This window comes from Lissotriton vulgaris, chromosome 1_1 (assembly GCF_964263255.1).
Source record: "Lissotriton vulgaris chromosome 1_1, aLisVul1.2, whole genome shotgun sequence".
Classification (NCBI taxonomy): domain Eukaryota; kingdom Metazoa; phylum Chordata; class Amphibia; order Caudata; family Salamandridae; genus Lissotriton; species Lissotriton vulgaris.
Genome location: NC_141685.1, coordinates 345,755,135 through 345,765,555, shown reverse-complemented (window position 1 = coordinate 345,765,555; position 10,421 = coordinate 345,755,135).

The following is a 10,421-nucleotide window of genomic DNA, read 5'->3' as shown; positions in this document are numbered from 1 at the left end:
ACATGGATAGGGTGCGAGTGGGGGACACACTGGCCACATAAAATTTCTATTTCCTAAGATCTTTCAGAGTGTTCGCTCCTCTGTTTATTTCCCAAGCCCAGTCCAATGTTCAGGGAGTACCTCAGGGCTCAGCCCTGAGCCCGGCCTTGTTTAATCTTTATGTCCAACATCTGGCTGCGGTCGCCAGGCAATGGGACCTTGTTATGGTCTCATATGCCGATGATACGCAGCTGGTTGTCACCTTGGCGGAAGGTTCCTCCCCTAATGTCTCTAGGTTCAGAGACGGGATGGCGGCTGTGGCTCGTTGGATGGCTTCCAACTGTCTGCAACTTAATGCCAACAAAACCGAGGTTTTGTTGGTTGGGAAGAATGTTAATCTATGGAACGAGCAGTGGTGGCCAAAGGTTCTGGGTGCAGTTCCTACGCCAAAGACTCTGGTCGGAAATCTTGGGGTTTGGATGGATGCCTCCCTTAGCTTTCGGGACCACACTAGGAAAGTCGCCTGTACCCTGTTTCAGCCTGTTGCGGGGTTTTAATCCCCTTTTGAAATTTTTGGACCTCACTACACGTCTGCTGGTTATACAGGCTACCATCCTTTCATGCCTGGATTACGCCAGCTAATTTAACTTGGGACTAATAAGGCTGAAATATGTCGGTTACAACGCGTCCAAGGTGCCGCTGCCAGAGCCCTTTTAGGCCTTCCACGATTCTGTTCTGCTGCTGATACCATCCGGAAGTTGCATTGGCTTCCTATGGAGAATAGGATTCAATTCAAGGCACTCTGCCTATCTATTAAAATTGTGAAATCAGCTTACCCCAGCCTGTTGAGCAATTAGCTCACTTTGTATGTCCCCACACGCAGGTTACGGTCGGCAGGTCGGCAGCTGGTCGCTGTCCCCCGGTTTAAGCGCAGCCGGGTGGGAGGGCGTTCCTTCCGCTACCTGGCAGCTAAGCTGTGGAACTCCCTGCCGGAACAGATCTGTGGTATGGACTGTTTACTCGCTTTTAGGAAAGCTGTCAAGACTTTCCTCTTCCTGTTATCTTAACTTCTGGTACTTCTGGCTGTTCTATGTTTCTGGTTATTGTGTGTCTTATACTCTGTAGCTGAAAGCGCCGGGATGCCCCTTCACTGGGCCAGCTGTGCGCTATACAAGCCACTTTAACATAACATGTTTTGGGTTCTACTGATCAGTTTCTGGTTGATACAGGAGCTACTCATAGCACCTTGTCTAAACAATTGGCTCCAAGGGCTTCCCTGTCTGCCTTAACAATTACATCGATAGGTTTTGATGGGACACCTTCCCTTAGCTCACTGTCACAATCACTTGCATTTCATGTTGCTAAATTTACTGCTCCATGTTCATTTTTGCTTTCCCCTAACACACCAGACAATATTGTGGGTCTTGATATGCTCAAGTATTTTAGGGCCACAATACGCTGTTCCCCTGAAGGTGAGTACGTTTTGAATGATAACTATTCTGTGGCTGAGATGTCCTGTCTAATCAGATAGGATATTGCTTTGGCATCACTCCCTAGTACTCTGTGGGCTACATCAGATACCGATGTGGGGCAAATTGTTATTCCACCAGTGCATATTCGGGTGAAGAAGGGTGCTTCATTACCTCAATTGCCTCAATACAAGATTTCTCAAGAAGGTGAAGAGGCACTTGTACGTATTGCTCATGATCTGATTGAAGTGGGGATTGTGGAAGAAGTTCCTTACAATATTTGCAATAGCCCTATCCTTCCAATTCTGAAGAAAGACACTGATACTAAAATCTACAGGTTTATTATTGATTTGTGAGAGGTTAACAAGATTGTAGTGCCCCAATACCCGGTAGTCTCTGACATCACAACACTCCCTACCTTGGTTCCTCCATCTGCTACTACATTTACTGTGATTAATTTGAGTTCCCCAAGGGTATACAGAGAGTCCTGGGGCCTCGTTTATGAGAAATGACGCAAGCAGCGATGCGTCACTTCTCAGTGTACACTCTTTGCGACATACCTGATGCGTCATATTTAATGTATGACGCATCATGTCGCAAGGAGTTACAGATACATCTGTATTTCTAACGTATCTGTAAGCGCAAAAGTGACGCATTGCTGGAGTGTGTCACAATAATGACGCAACTCCAGCAATACGCCACTTCCATGGACGACTGAATACCAGAATGCTTTCCGCCAGTTGCGTCAAGCTTTTTATTCTGCTCCAGTATTAGGCACTCCAGATTACACTAAGGCTTTTACACTCTATGTACACGAGAGAGATGGTTGTGCACTTTTAGTTTTAGTACAGACACACGGTGACAAGCAGCGTCCTTGTGCATATTTTTCTGCTGTTCTCGATCCAGTTGCTCGTGCATTGCCTGGGTGATTGCTGCCCCCCTTGGATCCTAAAGGAAGACTTTACGGCCTGCCCAGACCCACCCATGGCCTTATTAAACATCTCACTATCTCAAGGCTATGTTCCCAACACTTTTAAAGAGGCATCAGTCCTCCCTCTCCGGAAAAAACCAGGAGCAGACCCCGGGTCTCCCACCAATTACCAACCCATCTCTTTGCTCCCTTACATGGCCAAACTACTTGAAGCCCACATAGCCAAAAATGTGTCGGCCTGTTTAGAGCAGTCAGACTACCTGGACACTCACCAAGCAGGGTTCCGCCCTGCACACTCCACAGAATCAGTTATATTATCAGTCTTGGACCACTTACGAGCAAAAGCGGATGGAGGATCCCCCCAAGCACTTGTGCTTCAGGATCTCTCTGCCGCGTTTGACACGGTCGACCACAACACCTTGGTCAACCGGGTCATGGACACAGGAATCCAAGGACTAGCCCTCAAATGGATAAGCTCCTTCCTAAACAACCATTACCAAGCGGTCCGTCTGGGAAACTTCACAACCTCCAAGATTAAAAATACAGGTGGCGTCCCCCTGGGCTCCACCCTTTCCCCCCACTTATTCAATCTATACCTTCTCCCACTCATCCATGCACTTAAGGAAAGAAAAATTCAAACCTTTAACCACGCGGATGATTTTCAGTTAATCTTCCCAATCAATAACTCCCCCACTACTGTCCACGAATTCCAGACAACAATGTTGTTCATCCGTGACTGGATGAACAGCAATCACCTTAAATTGAATCCGGAAAAAATGGAAGTCATCCTCACAGGTGGCCTAATTAACCCCTGGAGCCCCCTCTTCTGGCCTAAAGGTCTGGTACAACCCCCCACCCCCTATACCTCTGCTAAAACCCTGGGGGTAATAATCAACAGCGATCTTACCATGAACAAACAAATTGGAGCTGTGGTCGCTACTTGCTGTTTCCAGCTAAGAAAAATAAGTAAAATTAGTAGATTCCTTAGCCAGGAAGCATAGATTCAGGCAGTCCTTGCAATGGTAATATCCCACATCGACTACGCCAACTCCCTTTCTTTCGGCATCCCAACCTACCTCATCAACCGCCTTCAAATGATTCAAAATCAGGTGGCCAGGTTGGTTCTTCAAGCAAATAGGTGCCAACATACCACCCCACTGCTAAAGAAGCTACACTGGCTCCCTATAACCCAGAGATGCGCCTTCAAAGTGGAATGTATCATTTTCAAATCCTTGAATAATAAAAACCCTAAATTCATCAATAACTTGATCAACAGATACATTCCCACTCGCAACCTGCGATCTGCCCATCTGCAACTTCTGGTCATACCCCCCTTCAGGTTAAAATGTGCTGGAGGGAGAAGCTTCGCCACCCTAGGCCCCAAATTGTGGAACTCCTTACCTCTGGAAGCTAGAGCGTGCACAGACCTCATGAGATTCAGTAAACTACTAAAAACGTGGCTATTAAAGCAGGCATACTATTAACACCTCAGTTTATCACCTTTGGATCAGCGCCAAGAAACCAACCTGGTGTACGTGCGCTCTACAAATAAAGATTAACATAACATAACATAGCCAGCGACTCAGTCTCAGTCACAAGAGCCTCATGATTGTATATTCCTTACTGAGGAACAGACAAAGAGTTGTGTCCACTTGCAAGATACGCCCCTCTCAAATGTTGATGAGGAACTGTCGGTTGATGGGTCCTGTTTGAAATTACCAGATGGCACAACATCAGCTGCATATGCAATTACAACACTTCAGACGATAGCTCAGAAAGCTCGTATTCCACAGAAATCAGCTCAGGCAGCTGAGCTAATAGCTTTGACACGAGCGTGTGAACTTAGTACTGACTTTTCTGCAAACATTTATACTGACAGCTGCTATGCTTTTGGAGTGGCTCACAATTTTGGGTTACTCTGGAAGGATAGAGGCCTTCTTACATCCCATGGGGTGCAAATAATGCATGGAGAATTGGTATATAATCTTCTGACTGCTTTGACATACCCGAAGAAAATAGCGATTGTTAAATGTAGCGCACACGAGAAAGTGACTGATAAAATAGGACAAGGCAATGCCTTCGCAGATCACACAGCCAGTGAACTTGCAATGCAGCTAAGCACCACATCTAATTGCGTAGTGAAGTCACAGGCTGAACGTTGGCATGATTCCAGGCAGGAAGTGCTAGACATGCAGTAAATTGCTTCCGCAGAAGAACTTGAACAATGATCTAAAGAAGGAACATTGGATGATAAGGGCTGTTGGAGAAATAAAGCCATGACCAAGTGGAGACTTCTCACAGCCTATTTACAGCCTATGATTCATATGGTACATGGGCCGGCACATGTTGGAGCTCCTCGATAACTAAATTAATTACGCAAGTTTGGGAGCATCCAGAAATTGCGGGCACAGCTAAAAAGATAGTGCAGTCCTGCTTGATGTGTCTGCAGTACAATCCTGGAAAAGGGACACAAACTCCTACAGGAGGGTTTGCCATACCAACTGCGCCTTTTGAAGTTTAGCAAATGGATTACATCCAGCTTGAACACTGTAATAATCTGAAATATGTTTAGTGGTGGTATGTGCCTTCAGTAAATGGATAGAGCCGTACCTTAAGAAAGATAATACAGCTCTTACTACAGCAAAGGTGCTTCTAAAGGAATTTTTCCCCCTGATTTGGTGTTTTCAAACTTTTGTGGAGTGATAACGGACTCCATTTCATTGGGCAAGTTGTTGAGTATGTCCTGAAAGGATTAGGGATTAGGCAGAATTTTCATGCTGCCTTCCTTCCACAATCAGCAGGGCTAGTAGAGAGATACAATGCTACCCTCAAGCTTAAGCTAGCTAAAATTCAGGCTTCCACATCCTTGAAATGGCCTGACACACTACCCTTGGCATTGTTGTCCATTAGATCAGTGCCACATTCACGATCTAGCCTTACACCATATGAGGTGTTATTTGGTAGACCTATGAATATTTGGGGAATTCCTAAGCCCAGCCCCATACAAGATATACCATGTGTCTTGATGAGTGACTACCTATCACAGTTGACTGCCAGTTTGATTTCTATTCATCAACAGGTTCGAGAAGCTCTTCCTGACAGGTCGGAAGGTGAATGCCACGGACTACGACCCGGTGATCATGTGATGATCCGGTCCTTTCAGACATCGAGCAGCTTGGAGCCTAGGTGGCGCGGCCCAGAGCAGGTCCTCCTGGCAACGAAAACTGCGGTCCGAGTGACGAACAGGAGGACCTGGGTGTATTCTACACACTGCAAGAAGGTACCGTCTACCCTGGTGGAACCTGCTGCCCTGATTGACCATTGAGACATCCTGGACACGGAGAGAGGCCAAGCCATATCACCTGAAGAACCTGAGGAAGTCTTCTCGGACCATACGATTCCTGGCGCATCCCGATATCAACTGCCGCCCCGGAAAGAAACTTCATTGTTGAAAAAGACTGGTTGAGCAACAGTCCAGGGTTACTGAGAAACTGAGTTGAAAAGGGGGGGGGATATTTTTGTGTAGTGACACTTGTCTCAACCCTCAGTAAAGAAGCCAATGGCTGCCCAGGACTTCAGAGCTTCAACAACGAGATGAATATGCCTATGGAGAAAACATCAACTGCTGCGAGGATCTGCGACAAGAAGATAATGTGTATTGTTGGGTTTATTGTCTCTGTGATCACTATGGCAGTGATAAATTGGGTTGTAGTGTAAGTGGATCCTGCTCGAAAAATACTGACTGCCACTACTCCAGCACCCATTGAACACTACTATTTTACCCTCCCTTACCATTAGCAGAAGCATAGACAGTCTTATCTGAACAACACGTTCATCAAGATGTTGCACCACACGCACAATGCTACGCACATTACTGACTGTTGTGTGTGTGAAATGATGCCAGCTCATCAGAAAAAGGGAGGGACGCCTTTTATTCCTCTTTCCTTTTCTCACAATGGTTCTTGTCAAGCCTGGTTTTCACATTTATTGGCTTCTCAAGTGGCTAATATTACTGATATGGGTGTAGGGAGATTAAAGTACTATCTTAATAAGGCGCGTTATCCTGATGAAGAAGGTGATGCACAACCTAAAGGGACTAAATGGGAGATGGAGGAGTACCAATGAGGAAATGCTTCTACACATTATGTTTACCCAAATACTCGAACTGCTAAGGGTAATGGACCATTTGTTATAGCTGTCACTAGAGCCCGAGCAGATTTATGTGTGAGTAGTGTTGGGAAAATTCCAGTGGGAAGAAGCAAATGTGCTCTGGTTTGGAACATCGCTGGCACCAACAACAGTAGTTTCACGTCTTCACATAACACGTATTTTATCTGCCGAAGTAAGGGATACTAGCATCTACCTTCTTGGAAGTGGTTGTGACGTTTTCTGGGCGCCATTTTGAGCGGTCTTGTGGTGTTGCAGACACACGGTCACCCTATTTAAGGCTGTTCTTCAAGGGGGTCAGCCTGGACAAGGTACCCTAGCTCTTCAGAGCGTTTGAGGACGCGCGTGCTTTAGCGCTGTGCTGAAGGTGCGCTGCGTTTTTCAATAACCCGTTTTGTATCTCTGTTAATTTTTAGTTTGTTCTCCCCTGATTTTAAAATTGTGCATTTTCCCTCCTACCTGCACCTTAATAGTTGACTCACCGCTGCTTTAGCGGGTCCGGTTTTGGGGGTTCCGATACTGTGGAGAATCGGCCGCCATCTTGGGAGTGGTTGTGACATTTTCTGGGCGCCATTTTGAGCGGTCTAGTGGTGTTGCAGACACGCGGTCACACTATTTAAACCAGTCCTCAAGCGCGCAGCGGTATCACGCAGCGGGAGCGCCTTCATGGCACCTGAGTCGTGCCAGAGTCCTGCCCGTCTGCGCTCGTCAGTGCTAAGGAGGTGTGAGGCGTGGAGGTACTCTGCATGTGGGAGTACGTAACATTCCTAGGTAATGTCCTCAGTGAGTGGATATTCCCGGGATGGGTTGCTGGCCATTAGGCAGTTTGTCCCCGGCTGTGTGCATGGGCCTCTTAGTCCCCTTTGTGGCCTGTACAAGTGTGCCTGTGGAGTTTGGTCTCTTAATGCCCCTTCTTCGATCTCTGCCCTAACGGAGTCTTTTCCGGTCAAGCCTCCTCGCAGTAGACCACTGGTCTCTCGAGATATCACTATCTGGAATCTTAATATCAGGTCCCTTCCGAAGCACCACTCAGAACTTTATGATCTTATAAGGGATGAGCCACCGGACGTGTTCTTCATGACGGAAACATGGCTCCAGGAAGCGGACACGGCAGCCGTGAATCTTACACTCCCTCCTGAGTATTCCATCTTCACTCACAATCGGGCATCCGGAGGAGGTGGCATCACTGTGGCTGTAAAGTCCTGCTACCCATGAGAATGGAGGGTAGTGGATTTGGTAGGATGTGAAAGCGCGTTTTTCAGAATTTTTATTAGCCATCATTTTACTTTGTCCGGCCTCCTAATTTACCGCCCTCCCAGTTGTGACACTGCTTTTGGAAAGGCTCTCCCGGAATGTGTCAGCTCTTTGGCAAAGGGCTGCACAAACTTCTGCATCCTTGGAGACCTCAACCTTCATTTTGATTGCTGTCATATTTCTGCTATTAGTTGTACTCTGGCTGATTTGGAGGCCCTTCAGCTTAATCAACTGGTTACCTTCACCACTCACGTGGGGGGCCACATTCTTGATCCTTTTTTTACGAATTTAACTGGGGCCAAGGTGGCTAGGCCCAGTCCAGTTGCTTGGACCGATCATTTTTTAGTGAAAATTCTTCTTCTGATCAAAGAGCATCCATTTAAGCCCCTGGACAGAGTAGTGCTTAAACGCCACTGGAAGAAACTCAAACTGGAGGACTTTCATCATCTCCTGGAGGTCAACCCATTAGGCCCTTTTCTCAATGTAGAATCTGGGTATGACCTATTCCATGATTGGGTTTCTCGAGCCTTAGATGCATTGATCCCCGCTGTCTGGACTAAATGTCGTTCCAGAGAACCCAGCCCATGGTACGATAGTTCCCTTGTGCCGTTAAAAAAAGCATGTAAACAGGCAGAAAGGGACTGGCGGAAATCCTATGAGGCTGAAAAAAAAACTCTGCATTTCTCTAAAATTAAAACATATCATAGAGCTGTGTGTAGAGCCCGTGCAGCCTATTATTCCCAGGAATGAATTTAGAAATAGCCTCAATCCATCCAAGTTAATTTTTAAGGTCCTTAAGGACCTGACGGCCAAAAGAGCTTCTGCGGCGGAAATCTGTTCAGTGGCTCATTGCGAAAATCTGGCCGCTTTTTTCATTGAAAAGGTCCAAGCTATTTATCGTGCCTTTCCCATCACTGAGCCGGTAGCTGAGCCCACTAGCCCTACACCGGCCTTATGCGAGGCCTTAGCCTCACTCCCTAGTCTGTCAATGGAGATATTCCATAAGCTGGCCTTTAAGATAAATTTTGGCTCGCCAGCGGATGACTTGAGGCCAGCTCAGTTCAGAGACTCTGCTGCTGTTTGTCTTCCTCCAGTGCTCCACCTTATAAATATTTCTCTCGCCTTGGGTGTTGTTCCAATTAAATGGAAACAGGCTGTTGTGACACCCATATTGAAAAAGGCTACTATGAACCCCCTTAAACTCGAGAGCTATTGCCCAATTTCTCTCCTCCCCTGGGCCTCTAAAATTGCTGAGGCCTATGTGAACGGGGTGCTGTCTGAACATCTTGTGAGGGCATGTATTCTGGATTCCTCCCAGAATGGTTTTCGAGCTGGTCACAGCACTGAGACAGCCTTGCTCTCAATGACGGAACATCTTCGTTCTCTGCTTGACTCTGGTCAGACTGCGTCACTGGTACTACTTGATCTTAGTGCCGCGTTTGATACGGTCTTGCACAGGATCTTACTCCAACGTCTTGGAGAGGCGGGTGTTACGGGCACCGCACTCGACTGGTTTCGCTCCTTCCTTGCTGATCGGACCTTCAAGGTTGCTACCCCGCCTTTTGAGTCCAAGTCCTATCCGCTGGAGCTGGGTGTGCCTCAGGGTTCGTCGTTGAGCCCCACATTATTCAACCTGTATGTGAGACCGCTGGCGGCTGTCGTCAAGCATTGGGGCATGACTATGGTCTCTTATGCTGACGACACGCAGCTGGCGGTCACCCTGAGTGGGGACTCCGACCTTGACGCCCCCAGATTCCGGGATGGACTTTTGGCAGTAGCTAGCTGGATGAATGCCAACTGTTTCCAGCTTAATGCTAAAAAAACGGAGGTCATGATTGTGGGCAAGGGGACGGATCTCTGGGGTGACATGTGGTGGCCCCCTGAGCTGGGTGTAACTCCTATTCCAGTCTCAGAGGTAAAAAACTTGGGGGTTTGGTTAGATCCTGCCTTTAGTTTTTGTGGCCACACAAAAAAGCGGCGGCCACCTGTTTTGGCATCCTACGAGGGCTGAGACCTATTCTGAGGTTCTTTGATGCTTCTACCAGGCAGTTGGTCATACAGGCATCCATACTATCTCGGCTTGATTACAGCAGTTCGCTCCTGCTGGGGGCCAACCAGGCTCAAATCGCCCGGATGCAACGTGTCCAGAATGCCGCAGCTAGAGCCCTGGTAGGTTTACCGAGGTTCTGCTCTGCGGAAAGTACCATACGTTCTCTGCACTGGCTGCCTATGGCACAGAGGATACACTTTAAGACCCTGTCCCTTTCCTTCAAGATCCTCAAGTTGGCCTCTCCCCGGATCCTTGATAATCTTTTGGTGCCTTATGTGCCCTCGCGTTCCATGAGATCCTTGGGTCAAAACTTGGTGGTGGTCCCACGGTTCAGGCTGTGCAGGGCTGGAGGTCGGTCCTTCCGGGTTTTAGCTGCAAAGTTGTGGAATTCTCTTCCGTCCCACATTCGTGAAATGGATGAGCTTCTGAAGTTTAGGAGGGCTATTAAAACGCATCTGTTCCCTCATACATCTTAGCACTCTGATCTGTGAGCTTCTGCCCTTGTACCGCTTTGTTGTGTTTGGGTACTCTCTCTGAAGCGCCGGGACACCCATTGGCTGGGGCAGCTGTG